The sequence below is a fragment of the Crinia signifera genome, chromosome 5 (genome assembly GCF_055691185.1).
Source record: "Crinia signifera chromosome 5, ASM5569118v1, whole genome shotgun sequence".
Taxonomy (NCBI): Eukaryota; Metazoa; Chordata; class Amphibia; order Anura; family Myobatrachidae; genus Crinia; species Crinia signifera.
This window is the reverse complement of record NC_139221.1, coordinates 107,301,508-107,317,389: the sequence shown is the minus strand read 5'-3', so window position 1 is coordinate 107,317,389 and position 15,882 is coordinate 107,301,508. Positions and strand designations below refer to the sequence as shown.

The window sequence follows — 15,882 nt, the reverse complement described above, 5'->3', positions numbered from 1 at the left end:
GCATGGTTGCAGAGGAAAGGCTGGAACATTTTGGAGTGGCCATCGCAGTCACCAGACTTAAATCCGATTGAGAACCTCTGGTGGGACTTAAAGAAAGCAGTTGCAGTGCGCAAGCCTAAGAATTTGACTGAACTGGAGGCTTTTGCCCATGAAGAATGGGCGAAGATACCCGTAGATCGCTGCAAGACACTTGTGTCAAGCTATGCTTCACGTTTAAAAGCTGTTATAACTGTAAAAGGATGTTGTACTAAGTACTAAGATTGAATGTCACTTGGGGGTTGAATAAAAACTAATAATGATGTGAGCACAGAAAAGACATTTGTGGTTATTTCATTATAAACTTAAGTTTATATTTCTCTGACCTACAAGTGCCTCTTTCATGTAAATGTAAGCAAGATGACTGAATGATCAAAATCAATGTCAAACTGGCCAAAACATTCAATTTCAGTGGGGGTTGAATAATTTTGAAGACAACTGTATGTATATATATATATATATATATATATATATATATATATATATATATATATATATATATATAAAAATAAAAGTCATACACATTATTATAAGAGATTTCAGTGATAAATGTGATCTTTCTGGTACTAGAACCACTGACGGACATTTAGTTTGGTGTATTAAATATGGCAATGCTATATGCTAAATATTAATACCATCTCTATTTCTCTCTTTCCTTCCTTTTTTTGGTACTTGTTTCCTAGCACGGCCACACCAATTTACATCGGGGTGGTCGTGTCGGAAAAATCGGGTCGATCGCATCGCATGCGATTTGGTCGCATGCGATGCGATCGACGCGACCGACCTTCGACCCGATTTTTTTTTTGAATGAAATGTAAATCGGGTCCCTGGGACCCGATTTTACATTGGATTCAATGTAAAATATTCCCAACCCCCCCAAATTTAACGGCGTACACCCCACGATAGACGCCAACCCGAAGCGTGGCGAGCGCAGCGAGCCCGCGAGGGGCGGCGGTGCGCGTCCTCCGACCTTTTCATTCCCCTACTATCCACGTTGGCGTGGAGCTGAGAATAGAATAGTGTGGCGAGCGCAGCGAGCCACCGAGCCCGAAGCGTGGCGAGCGCAGCGAGCCCCGCGAGGGGACGCGTATACCTGTGAAGTTATACGCGTCCCCTCGCGGGGCTCGCTGCGCTCGCCACGCTTCGGGCTCGGTTCTATTCTATTCTCAACTCCACACCGACGTGGATAGTAGGGGAATGAAAAGGTCGGAGGACGCGCACCGCCGCCCCTCGCGGGCTCGCTGCGCTCGCCACGCTTCAGGTTGGCGTCTATCGTGGGGTGACGACGGGGACATCTATAATGTGAAATGGGTCATATTGGCCCATTTCACATTTTTCACATTTTCTCACTATTTCAATGTTAAAAAATATTTTAACATTGAAGCCTATGGAAAAATCGGGGGCATCGCGTCGGGACCATTGTTAATGGTCCCGACCGACGCGATGCCCCCGATATTTTACCTTTCCCGACATGATTTCAATGTTAAAATATTTTTTAACATTGAAGCCTATGGGGAAATCGGGGGCATCGCGTCGGTCGCGTCGGGACCATTGTTAATGGTCCCGACCGACGCGATGCCCCCGATATTTTGTCCTAGCCGGCCAAATGGACCTGATTTCAAAGGAAATCGGGTCCATCGTATGGATCGTGTACCTTAACTTAAAGGTACACGATCCATAAGATATGTGGCCGTGCTAGGAAACAAGTACCCTTTTTTTATTAAATATGTTTTATCATATATGTTTTATTATATATATTTGCATATTATGTATTTGTCTAAGTAATGTATTAGGACCCAGTATGGTAATGATTGTTAGCTGATGAAGAACGCTATGGATTAACAAGAAATATATTTTTTATATTATCCCTCCATAATTGTGTATTAAATTGGATTGTATATTGTTATTATGAATTTGATTCTAAATTAGGTACTTGTGTACTAGCACGGCGCCCACGATAATTAGTCGCCCGATTTTTTATCACATCGCATGCCATACACCCGATGGCATGCGATGCGATGCGATTTTGACCCATATACGATATTAAATTGTATTAAAATGCTTAAATGCCCCCCCACGCCACCCCCACCCCCCCCAAGTATAAACGTGAACCCGAAGCATGGCGAGTGCAGCGAGCCCGCGAGGGACGGCGGTACGCGTCCTACGACGTTTTCATACCCCCACTATCCACGTCGGCATGGAGTTTATTGTATAAAGTGTGGCGAGCGCAGCGAGCCACCGAGCCCGAAGCGTGGCGAAGGTATCCGCGTCCCCTCGCCATGCTTCGGGCTCGGTGGCTCGCTGCGCTCGCCACACTTTATAAAATCAACCCCACGCCGATGTGGATAGTGGGGGTATGAAAAGGTCGTAGGACGTGTACCGCCGCCTCTCGCAGGCTCGCTGCGCTCGCCACGCTTCGGGTTCACGTTTATACTTGGGAGGTGGCGTGGGGGTGCATTAGGGTGCACCCATTAGGGTGTTTATACAATTTATAATCGCATCCCATCGCATTGTATGGCATACAATTTTAAAATTGTATGCCATTGTAGAACATCGGCCGATATCGCATCGCATGCGATATGGTCTGCGATGCGATGGGCGCCGTGCTAGTACACAAGTACCCTAAATTATGTATAAAAACAATTTTTATTGCATTGTTTTTTTTAAATTGATTTATTTATGTGTAAAACCAGCTAGACACAATAAATAGTGCTAAGTAGCCTTTAATGTAATGATTTACCAATTAAGAGTGTCAGCTGTGGAGTAGACATCTAGGCTAAATATACAGATTCTGGAAACCAACAGACACGCCTCCTGACGAAGTCCATTGGACGAAAAGCGTTGAGGGCTTGTCCATCCTGACGGTGAACCTGCTGGTCTGTGTCCTGAGTTGCGGAGAGTAACATCGCTGTATAGCTGAACCGCTGAACCAGGATTTCTGTCTGTATGCACTTTCGGACACTAGTGACAACTATATGCATCTTTTAAAACCCCCATGTATGTGAGCTTTTATTGTTTAGTAAATTTGTATTACCTATTGCTTACACGTGCGCCTCCTCCATTCTTTTTCCATGTGCTACGATTTGGAGGTCTGAAAAAGCCTTCCACGGGAGCGGAGGCTGCACTGCACCGGGGATATCTTTACTTGCGACAGACCGCTTCTAAAAAATACAGAAGACTGAGCGCACAACAGAGTTTATGGTTGTATGTTAAATGTATATATATATATATATATATATATATATATATATATATATATATATATATATATATATATATATATATATATATATATATATATATATATATATATATATATATATATATATATATATATATATATATATATATATATATATATATGTTATGCTGAGCCTGAAGACGGGTCAATAAAGTCCCGAAAACTTGCCAAAAGACCCCTGTGGTCGGCGTCATTTATTTGCAGAGACAAGGACCGGTGAGTGCAGTTCCTTCGCAAAATGTATAACTATTTTTGGACAGGCACCCCGGCGACTGATCCTGAAGGATGTGTGCGCTGTGAATCGGAAATATATATATATATATATATATATATATACATACATACACACACAATACGACGGCGATTGGCACTCAGGATGATGAGGGTAGTGAACCGCGGTGCCTTCCAACAGGGGTAGATATACAGCAGACTCTCACCCAGAACCTTGTTAGAGTAATGGATAAGAAAGTCGCTGCACTGATTACCATGCTGTAAATATTGCTTAATACACCAGCACTTTATTGCAAACCCGTTGGAGTGCCGCCTGTTTCTTATCCATTACTCTAACAAGGTTCTGGGTGAGAGTCTGCTGTATATATATATATATATATATATATATATATATATATATATATATATATATATATATATATATATATATATATATATATATATATTTTTTTTTTTTCTACTGCTTACTATTTGTATGCTGATTTTTAAATAAATAAGTTAAAAATTAACTTTTTTGTATTATTTCATGTAGCATATTTTAACACTTTTCATGTATATTTTAACTATTTTTCATGCATAGGGTATTTCCTGCTTTTTATGTTGCATATAATCTTTTCTGTTTTGACCAGGTTAATTGATAAGAAAGGTTTTCAGCACAGCTGATAGCAATCATTACTTAAGAGGGAAGTCCTGAAATAGAGCATTGTGCCCCTCCTAGAGAGGGTTGTGTTGGGAGGTAAGTTGTATGTTTGCCAATGTTTGGGAACAAAAAAAAAAAAAAAACGATTGTCATTTTCTCTGATATATTGCCGTATTTTTGTTCGTACCAGACAGATAAATCAGTACTTGTTTTTACTTGCATGGCCACAATCTTTGGGATCGTGTACCTTTAAGTTAAGGTACACAATGCCCGCGATGGACCCGATTTCCTTTGAAATCAGGTCCATTTTGCCGGCAAAGGAAAAGTCGCGGGCATCGCGTCGGTCGGGACCATTAACAATGGCCCCGACGCGACCGACGCGATGCCCCCGATTTTGCCATAGGCTTCAATGTTAAAATATTTTTTAACATTGAAATCGGGAGCATCGCGTCGGTCTTGTGCCATTATAATGGCACAAGATGAGATGGACTTGATTAAGTCCATCTCACATAGTAAAAAATGTGAAAAATGTGAAATGGGCCAATATGACCCATATCACATTATATATAGCCCCGTCGTCACCCCACGATAGACGCCAACCCGAAGCGTGGCGAGCGCAGCGAGCCCGCGAGGGGCGGCGGTGCGCGTCCTCCGACCTTTTCATTCCCCTACTATCCACGTCGGCGTGGAGTTGAGAATATATAGTGTGGCGAGCGCAGCGAGCCACCGAGCCCGAAGCGTGGCACGCGCAGCGAGCCCCGCGAAGGGACGCGTATACCTGTGAAGTTATACGCGTCCGCTCGCCACACTTCGGGCTCGCCACACTATATATTCTCAACTCCACGCTGACGTGGATAGTAGGGGAATGAAAAGGTCGGAGGACGCGCACCGCCGCCCCTCGCAGGCTCGCTGCGCTCGCCACGCTTCGGGTTGGCGTCTATCGTGGGGTGAAGTTTTCGTTGTAAAATTTGGGGGTCTAGGGAATATTTTACATTGAATCCAATGTAAAATCGGGTCCCAGGGACCCTATTCACATTTGATTCAATTAAAAAATCGGGTCGGTCACGTCGGTCGCATCGCATGCGACACGACCACCCCGATGGAAATCGGTGTGGCCGTGCTAGGAAACAAGTACCGATAAATCTTTTTGTGTACCCAGCTTAAAGGTGCGTAAAAAACTAAGAATAAGGAAATAATAAACAGCGCTTTTAGACTATAACATAAGACACTTATAGACTCTTTAATATAATAATAATTTTTGTTTTTATTTTATATAGCATATAAATCCACCAGCCGGTAGAACATATAATGAATTCACAACAATTGTGGCATCAGCTCATAATAAGAAATCTGTCTAATTAATAGTTTTATCCACAAACGCTAGCTTAAAAAAGATTTTTTTCAAACTAGATTCACATAAGATTATATATAATCTAAAGATATTTTAAGTAAGTTATCATTTAGCCAGAATTGACATATACATATATATCTCTTATCCAGAATTGCCGTATACAGATGGAGCGGGTCTTATTGTTGCTGGCGAATCGCCAGCAGCATGTTGCCGGCGATCCGCCAGCAACACGGCGCTCCATCTGACTGAGACGCGCGTGCGTCCCCCACGCGTCTCAGTATCCGGGCGGCGAGGCGGACGCAATCCTGTCCGCCTCCCGCTTCAGGGGGCTGCGGGGGGCTTCAGGGGGCTGCGGGGGGGGGGGTGCGGGGACCCGGTGTAGACCTCCGGCAGCACCGTCGGAAGGGTATGCGTCCCCTTCCAGCATACAGATGGCGTGGGGCAGGGGATGGCGGCTGGCGTCGCCATCGCCTTCCCCTGGATAGATAAGTCCCGCTCCATCTGTATATACAGAACTTAAAAAAAAAATATTATATCTATCTATCTATCTAATCTTCGTGAGTACAGTATGTGGCTACATACCTCCCAACATGACCCATGCCAGGAGGGACAAACTATTCTACTTCTGGACGTTCCTCTTAATGTATGATTGCCATCACATGTGTTGAACAGCTTTACTAATAAGAAAGGTGTTTCACCACAGGTGATGGCAATCATACATTAAGAGGAAAGTCCAGGAGCAGAGCATTGTGTCCCTCCTGGAGGGGGTCATGTTGGGAGGTATGTGGCTAATCATACTTTAGAAGAATCCTTTTAGAAAGCAAGACAGACTGGAGCTTAATTGGTACTTGTTTCCTAGCATGGCGCCCGTAGGGTTGATCGCATGCCTTAAGTTTAAGGTACTTAAGGCATGCGATCGACGCGATGGACCTGATTTTCTGTCAATCACCAGTTTATTTGCCGGTAAAAGAGAAAATTGCGTTGATCGCGTCCATCGCGGGCCATTATAATGGGCCGCGATGCGACAGACGCGATCTTCCCATAGATAATAATGTTAAATGATTTTTAAAGTTGAAATCGCGTTGATCGCGGGCCATTATAATTGTATATGGTTATAAAGTATGGTTAATGCCCCCCATTGTTAACGCCACCCCGAAGCGTGGCGAGTGCAGCGAGCCCGCGAGGGGCTGCGTATACCTTTTTTCATACCCCCACTATCCACGTCGTCGTGGAGTTGACTTTATAAAGTGTGGCAAGCGCAGGGAGCCACCGAGCTCGAAGCGTGGCGAGCGGCTGCGTATACCTGTGAAGTTATGCGTGTCCCCTCGCGGGGTTCGCTGTGCTCGCCACGCTTTGGGCTCAGTGGCTCACTGCGCTCACCACACTTTATAGAATCAACTCCACGCCGACGAGGATAGTGGGGGTATGAAAAGGTCGGAAGCATGCGTACCGCTTCGCTTGCCACGCTTCGGGTTAGCGTCAATAGTGGGGTGGCGTTAACAATGAAGGGCCATTTCACCCATCAGGGGGGGTTTGCTATTAAAATGGGGGGGTTGGGGGCTTTTTACATTGAAATCAATGTAAAATTGGGTCTCAGGGACCATTTTACATTGATTCCAATGTCAAAATCGCGTAGATCGCATCGCATGCGATTTGGTTGGCATGCGATGGATGCGATTTTTCCAACTCGATCAATACAATCAAAATCGCGGGCACCGTGCTAGGAAACAAGTACCGCTTTATTCATGGTTGCTTACCTGACCCTCTCCTTCAGGGAGAAAATACTCTGATCCTGGACTTCCATGGTAATGTATAATTGATAAGAAAGGTGTTTCACCACAGGTGATGGCAATTACCAACTCACCACAGGTGATGGTAATCATATATTACCAGGGAAGTCCAGGAACAGAGCATTTTCTCCCTGAAGGAGAGGGTCAGGTAGGCAACCATGGCTTAATTAGAACATTGTTATCAACACTTTGTTTTTACTCTAAAAGGGTTCAGTATCCTTTAAAGTAGCTGCATGTTAACTTGGCCTTTGCGCTCAGTTTACACCCTCTGTGCGTAAATACTGGCTGGTATAATACCAGCCAGGATTTACTGTAAATACCAGTGGTATTTGTTTTAACCTTAACTACTCGCTATGCCCATGGTGTGACCAGCATATACCTGTCTGTGGTGGGCTCCTGGATAGTAGCACATAGTTTGTATTCTTAAACCCCACAACCTTTGCCTCCTTTATGTTATGCAACTCTGCCATATCTTGCATCCCTGACCCACTTTGTAGTGGTCAGACCCTACACATACAAATGTTAAGGGAAGCCGCTGTCCACCAACGCATTTCTTCCCACTTAAGCTGCCCAACAATTTCTAATGGCAGCCCTGAGAGGACCAGACAGGAGCTGGGAGGCAGTAGAAGCCCAAGCGTTGGTGGGGGCGACCCTGCTCCCCTCTAAAGATGGGGGCTATATTGAAGGAGGCAAATGCTAGAGGTCCACAGTGTGTGGTACAAATGGAGCAGCTGACATTGGAGCTGCTCCCCCGTCCTTCCCCATAGCACCCCTTGCCCGTCTCCCTGAAGTGGAGTGGCAAATTGATTATTCACCGGCCCATTCGTACGCAGCAGTGCAGATAGGGGGCATGGGGCGTTGGACATGGGTTCCCATGAAAATGCTGGGTATTCTCATTGTAATTGGGGGCTGGCAGCTGATGTCACCGGAAATCAGCTGCCCTCCCTCTTCCCATACAAGGGTGCCACAGATCAGAGTGTTTGAGAAACCATTTGATGGTCAGTGACCATCAAATGCCCTGCATGCAAGCGGCGAATGGATGTTTATGAAAATAAATTGGAATTCAGTGTGCGTACAGTGGGCAGGAGTTTGTGCTGGCCATAGGTCAACTGATTGAAAAGGTTGACAAGCACAAGGTCAACATGAATTTTACACAGTTTTGGTCTCTATGTCGACATAGACACATTATTAGTGTACTGTGTCTTCTCACATGGCTCACCATGCTTCGGGTGCGATGCCTCGCTATGCTGGACACACTATTGTATTCTCCCTCTGTGCTCACTTGGATAGTAAAAATTAAAACGCCTGTGTTTGAAAAAAAAAAATATTTGAAAAACTCATGACGGCCATTTCCATATCGATCTTTCCCATGTCAACATATTATCGACCTTTTGACCATCTCGACCTAAGGCATGTCAACCTTTTTCATCTGTCACCTATTCAGTCAACCTGCTTACTGCATCCCAACAAAAAAATATATTTTGTGAAAACTAAAAGATTTCACAAAAGATATCCTCAATGGCCACATTGTATAGCTGTTGTTGATATAGACAGGATTTTACGGATTACATAGGGGTTTAATGAGCTGTGCGAGCTTGCATCATTAACGATATAGTGTATACACATGATGTCATGCACAAAAATATTAACCATATTTTTATAGTGCATATCGTTAGCAAAAATCGCCTAAAGCAGAGGCTCCCAAATGTGGTCCTCATGGCACTCCAATGGTCCAGATTTTAAGTGTATCCATGACTCAGCACAGATGGTTAAATTAAACTGACTGAGGTACTAATTAAGTCACCTGTGGCCAAGCATGGATATACTTAAAACCTGAACTGTTGAAGTGCCTTTGGGTCCGTGTTTGGGAACCGCTGTATTAATGTGTACCCAGCTTAAGAGCAGAGGTTCTCAAACTTGGTCCACATGGCACCCCATACCTCCAAACATGACCCTCTCCAGGAGGGAAACATTGCTCTGCTCCTGCGCTTCCCTCTTGATGTATGATTACCATCACCTGTGTTGAAACACCAGTCTCATCAATTAACCTGTTCAACACAGGTGATGGCAATCATACATTAGGAAGAAAGTGCAGGAGCAGAGCATTGTGTCCCTCCTGCAGAGACAGTAGATTGCCTTTAAACCTGGACTGTTAGGACACCTTAAGAACTGCGTTTAGAAACCACTGCCTTAGTATTTAAAACATTTTGGAGCTGCAAATAAATTGTGCTCCACTATGAATATTGAATAGGCTTGCTATACTATCCCTTTAAACAGGGAGATGCATTAATTGCTCAGATTCTGTGGTTCACGAAAAACATAATTGAAGTCAGCCAGTCACAGAACTTGTTGAACATGTATCCTGGTTTAGTATGGAATAGTATGGTAAGTCTGAATTGCATACCTCCCAACATGACCCTCTCCAGGAGGGAGACAATGCTCTATTCCTAGACGTCTGTCTTAATTTAGGATTGCCAGCACCTGTGTGGAAGCACCTTTCTTATCAGTTACCCTGTTCAAAGCAGGTGATGGCAATCCCAAATTAAGGGGAAGTACAGAAACAGAGCATTGTGTCCCTCCTGGAGAGGGGCATGTTGGGAGGTATGGAATTGTGAAGAAATATAGTATGCAGATGGGAAAGGATGCAGACAATACATGAGAAATGGCAGACTGTAAGGTACTGAAACAACATCATTAACTGTCCCTTAAAAACTTATGTTGGTGAATTTCACAGACTAATTTGTTAAAAATTGAATGTACAGAATTATCAATAAAGATATATTATGCAAATCTGAAATGACAAAGAAACATTAATGGCCAAAGAGTTATTTCCATTATCAATCTACTTGTAGTCCGTACCAACAGGACAATGAGTGTAAAGCATTGTTTCCACTTTCATAGATCAAAGGAGTTAGTACATTTTTAAAGCACACACCTAATATATGTGACTTATCTAAATATGAACAGATACATTCTATTAATGTTTTATTCACCTTCACCTGAACATTTGTAAATGATTCTATTTATACAGCACTACTGAGCAGCATTGCATCCACTCCCTGCTCTTGTTTTATTAAGTACAGAATATATACAGACACATAAATCTTGAAAGACAAAATCCTACAAGTATACAGGTAATACTCTACTTCTCTATGCCACTATTTACCCTGTACATACCTTTTTTCCATGCTGATAAAGAATTATGGAGATAAAGTTGCACAGACTGATGAGAGCAAGGTGTGTAAAATTATAAAGGAAATATCACAGTCTTGTTAAGGCTGGTAACTCCACCTTCAGATTACTATCCCATTCATTCCATACCTGCCTACCTGAGCCTCTACATGAGGTAGAAAATGCTCTGTTCCTGGACTTCCCTGGTACTGTATGATTGCCGTCCCCTGTGGTGAAACACAGTTCTTATCAATTACCTAGCTCCCCACAGGTGACGGCAATCATACATTACCAGGGAAGTCCAGGAACAGAGCATTTTCTCCCTCATGGAGAGGGTCAGGTAGGCAAGTATGCTTCAGTCTTATCACTGGTGTTATGAATACAATATGTTCTGATGGTTAAAGTGCAGCAAAAGCTATCCTTAAGTTTAATGACATGGGTCTTTTTATATTACTTTATTTATTTTTACCATAGAGAGTATATTAATTACCAAATGCACTTGCAAAATTGTACATTTTTTTCAGAATTGACATGCCATATTTAAAAGGGCAATAATAGTAAATGCTAAACTTGAATGATTTTGCATTTATGATTATTGACCTTTTAAACATTGCTGGCAAAAATTGTGGTTTTTAAAATACTGTACACCACATATGAAGCATATTTATCAACCTTTTTTTTCTCCCATGACATTATACAGAAACTCAAGTTTGTTTGTTGCTATGTATTAATTAATAATTATGATGGATATTTCAGAGATATCGGTACTTCTTTACTTTCACGGCGCCAGCATGGCGCCGCGCGTCAGAGTCCCCTTGCGGGGCTCGATTCGCTCGCCCACGCTGCGGGCACGGTGGCTCGCTACGCTCGCCACGCTATTTAAAATCAACTCCGTGCCAGCATGGATAGTGGAGGTATGAACTATCCATGTTGGCATGGCGTTTATTTTACATAGTTTGTGGCGAGCGTAACCCGGAAGTAGCGCGGCGCCATGCTGGCGCCATGAAAGTAAAGTAGTACCGAGATATCTATTGCAGCATTCTAATTAGCCTACAGATTGCAATGCAATTCCCATTATTATTAATGGGATTATTGGTGCCCACACACAGTGAAATGTGTGCTAGGTGCGATTCTGGTCCTCATTCTCCCCTGAGTGGCAAACAACTGCGCATATACATTTATGCGCATGTGCAGTCGCTTGGTGCGAGCGGGCGCGGCAAACTGCTTGTTCGCCATCACGTTTGCAACTAGCAGTAAGGGAGGAGGGCGTGGGGTGGCAGTGAAGGAATTTGCCCATGGGAAGGACCAGTTGTATTGATGGATTCGGTTATGGCGCTGTTATCACTTTGTTTGTGGGAGCAGCTCGACTGAGTAGTCAAATCTCAACGAATAAGTAGTTTTAAAAGGAATTTCGTGCTGGATTTCACCGTCCGGCAGGAGCCGGAGTGTGTGAAACCAGCCTTAGGCCGGTTTCACACACTCCGGCTCCTGCCGGACGGCTAAAACCCGTACGGCCAGGGAGCCGTGCAGCATACACTAGTTTATCATGGAGGAGATGGCCACTGTCCGGCAGCCGTCCCTTCCAGTGGTGGGATCCGGCTGCAGCCGTGCGGCCGGGCCGTGGCCGTCCCGTGTGAATGGACACAATAGTGTCCATTCACAACTAATGTGTGCGGCACGGCTCCCTGGCCGTGCGGGATTTCACCGTCCGGCAGGAGCCGGAGTGTGTGAAACCAGCCTTAGGGGGGTATTCAATCCCTGTCGACCTTGTGTTTTGGTCGAGATTTGCTGTATCTTCTCCCCAAAATCATGTTTTTTCCCATGTCGGCTATTCAAAGTTGTATTTTCTCGACCTCCGAGATGATCTCGCCTCGGTCAAGTTTTCGTTTTGCTCGCTTGTCGAGGAGATGGATGTTCGAAAAGTCGATATTTTTTTCGTCCATGTTTCACCGAAAATCTTGTACACCAATTCAAAGTGAACATTTTTTGTTGATCTCGACGGAGCGAGGATAAGTTCTCACCTTATTTGGCTCGCCTTTTGCAAGTGTCGCGTTAAAGGGCTGACTGTAATAAGTGCTCTTTTTGGATCTCTTCCGTTTCCAGAAAAGTATAATTTAATAATCTATGCGTGTGATGTATGCATTGCGCTGTTATGTGAGACGTCCCGTAACTTGTTTTTTGGATGCAGTGATACAACAGTACAAGGTAGATGTTGTAAAGGGTACGTTGCCATTTTGTACAGTGCAGTATTTCACACCCGAATGCTTTATAGTAATGGCCTGTTTACTGGTAATTTGAAGGGATAGCAAGCTTTGATGTTAGCATCACGGTGAATGCTAAAATTACCCATTCTTATGTTTTAATTATGAGACTGATGTATGTGCCTCTATCTCATTTGAAATAGTTGTGCTGGTTTGTATGTAATTTTTCTAAAATCAGAACACTGTCTCTGCATAGAGGTTGTCATGGAGTGCTGCTATGTTGCCTGTCACGCAACTATTGTGAAATTAATTACGTTTCAAACAGCTGGGATAGTGTCATGTGCTCTCCAAACTTGCTTTCTAAGTTATTACACTGGGAATTTTTTTTTGTATTGATTTAAACAAGAGCAAAAACAATAACCCGTGCTTCTTTTAATACCCCGCAGGCTTGAACTTGTGATTATGAAAGTCCATGATTGCTGGGGAAGCCATGCTGGGACTCATAGTTCCACAGTCAAAGCCTATATATTTGAAGCACTTTTGCATACTGATTATCCCCTTGTGCAACGCACAGGGCCATGGATTTAAGTAAACATGTTTGATCTTAATGACCTGATTAAGGGATGGCAATCTATCCATCTGTGAAGTCATTGAGCTTGTATAGCTTAATGGATGTGATGGTGTGTGGGTCATGCACTGATTGCGATGTGTCTGTAACTTGGTAATTTGCACATAGTTCATATATAGTCAACGCAGATAAATGTCTTGGCTTGCTGCAAACATTGACTAATATTCTAGTAAGCCATCATGAAAGTACCTCTTCTTTGTCGCGTAGTTTTCCCTGATATGCTAAACTGCCATGACGTGTAGTATGTTGTGATAAAAGTACTGAAATCACTTTTTAACTACATGCAAACATGTCCCCTGTCCACATAGAGGCAAACTTACCCCATTGATATGTTCTCAAATATACCCTTCATCTTCTACACCTTGGTTTATTGAACCGATTGATTTATATGTCTGTTGTCATGAAATTTTCTAGAAATATTGGGGCAGATGTATTATCCGTCGTTATGGGGGAGAAGGGTATCAGCGCACGTTATGTGCACTGATACCGCTTCTCCCCCATGTATGATGGAGCTAGCGTGCGGTAATGGACAGGGGCGCTATGCTCCCCTGTCCATATCGGCGCTGCTATCAAAATGATAGCAGGCCGAATGTATGAACTGTCAGCATCGCTTACCGTTCCGCACGAAGCCGGATTTGGCTTCGCCAGCCTCAGGCTGGCGAAGCCCTATCTAAACAGCAGGGACAGCGCTGTCCCTGCTGTCAGCTGTGGGCTGCGCTGGGGATCTTGCGTGAACAGCGAGATCCCGCGCATGCCCAGTGCGGCCGGCCGGGGTACAGGAGATAGCGCATCAGTATTAACTGATGCGCTATCTCCAGAAAGGGACATCGCCGAAGGGGGGAGTTAACGCTCCCCCGCTTCGGCAGACAAGATGTTAATACATCTTGTCGATGTCCCTTCCTGCTTCGCCTCGCTATTGAGGCGAAGCAGGAAGTATCATAGCGGCGCGATAAGCGCTGCTATGATACATCTGCCCCATTGACCCACACTCACCAAACTCACTTGCTGAGGATCGCTGCTGGTGTGGACCAATCAAATGCATGGCCAGTCTTGTTTCTATGCTGGAAGATTTCTTCCCTTCACACTTGTTGTATGACTGAACTTGATTAGCTCACCCATAATGCACTCTGTTTACCTCAGATCTCTCACTCCTGGTCTGAGACTTTAGGGAGATCACAGCATATTGCAGTCTGCTGCTTTGGAAACGTTTTTTTTAGGGTAATTGGCGTTTTTAACAACCAGAACACTTTTTTCAACATTGTCAACGATAATGGAGCCCTTCTCTGACACAATAATAGCTTTCTTGGTGGAGGTTTTTTTGGCACGCAATAGACATCATCATTTGCAGGAAGCTGGGGTAAGCATTCGTGCACAGAGAATGGCTGCATTGGGGGAGACAGTGCGGATCTCAATTCCACGTTCACGCCAGTATCGAACTCGGCGTGAACTGGAGACTCTCTCTGAGACAGAAGTGATAGGAACCTATCGCTTGTCGTCTCAGGCAATCTATTCGCTGTATGCGCAAATGGAAGCTGACCTGGAGCCTCGGGTACGGTCAAACCATGCAATTTCTGGCCTTCAGAAATTGCTTGGGACATTACATTTTTTGGCGTCGGGCACATTCCAGCCCACTTTGTCTCAGAGCTGCGGTTTTTCACAGGCAACTCTATCACGGAGTATTACCCAGGTCCTAACCGCGTTCCGCAAATTAACGACCCAGTATATCAATTTACCTGCCACTGACAGCGAATGGAGAGAGGTGAAATTTGGCTTTTACCAAAAATGGCAGTTCCCCAATGTGATGGGTGCGATTGACTGCACACATGTACACATCACACCACCCAGGGAATCGGAAGAATGTTATCGGAATCGAAAACACTTCCATTCTCTGAATGTTCAAGTGGTTTTGACAGTGAAATGAAAATAATGGACCTTGTTGTGGGTTTCCCTGGGTCAACCCATGACTCCTTCATCCTGAGCCAGTCATCTTTGTTTCAGGATTTTGAGAACGGCAACTTCCCAGATGGCTGGCTGTTAGGTATGTATGCTAATGAAACGTTTATTCTTATTATCTTCATAATTGTCTACATTTTTTACATCTATTTCAACATTGCAATTGGAAACAATGGTATTAGATTGCTTTGCCTGCCACTCCACAACACGCGGAGTAATAGAGGTAATATAGAGCTTTGTCCCTTAGCAGTGCTTTTCAAATTTCCTGTTCTTACTATTGCAAATACACATTGCTAAACATATCAACCCATCCCACTTTAGCTCCTGCCTAGGGGCATAAACAATGACACAGGGAAATTATGTTGATTGATTAGACAATGTATATGGCTAATCTAGCTCGCACAAAAAAGCACTATCATGTAGCCGGGCACAAAATTTCTAATAATTCACCACTCATGTGTACCTTGTAATACTTACAACATGACCAGATAGACCAGCCATGGCCAACATGGGCCCTCCAGCTGTGGGGAAATTACAGATCCCACCATACTGTGACAGACTACCTATTACAGAATGTTGAAACATACTGGGGATGTACATAGTCAAAACATCTGTAGGCCCAACATACAGCAGGCCAGAT

The 15,882-nt window shown here is 43.9% G+C and overlaps 2 protein-coding genes across 2 annotated transcripts in view; one reads left to right on the top strand and one right to left on the bottom strand.

Moving 5' to 3' along the window:
* Positions 1 to 10,672, bottom strand: part of LOC146080472 (cytidine monophosphate-N-acetylneuraminic acid hydroxylase-like) — a 199,462-nt gene extending 188,790 nt beyond the window's left edge. Inside the window, exon 1 of the mRNA XM_083187813.1 lies at positions 10,619 to 10,672. The gene's annotated coding sequence lies outside the window, so the exon portion shown is untranslated. The remainder of the gene's footprint in view (positions 1 to 10,618) is intronic.
* CARMIL1 (capping protein regulator and myosin 1 linker 1) overlaps positions 9,868 to 15,882 on the top strand; it is a 458,885-nt gene continuing 452,870 nt past the window's right edge. The window contains exons 1-2 of the mRNA XM_083187811.1: positions 9,868 to 9,966; positions 10,321 to 10,423. The gene's annotated coding sequence lies outside the window, so the exon portion shown is untranslated. The remainder of the gene's footprint in view (positions 9,967 to 10,320; positions 10,424 to 15,882) is intronic.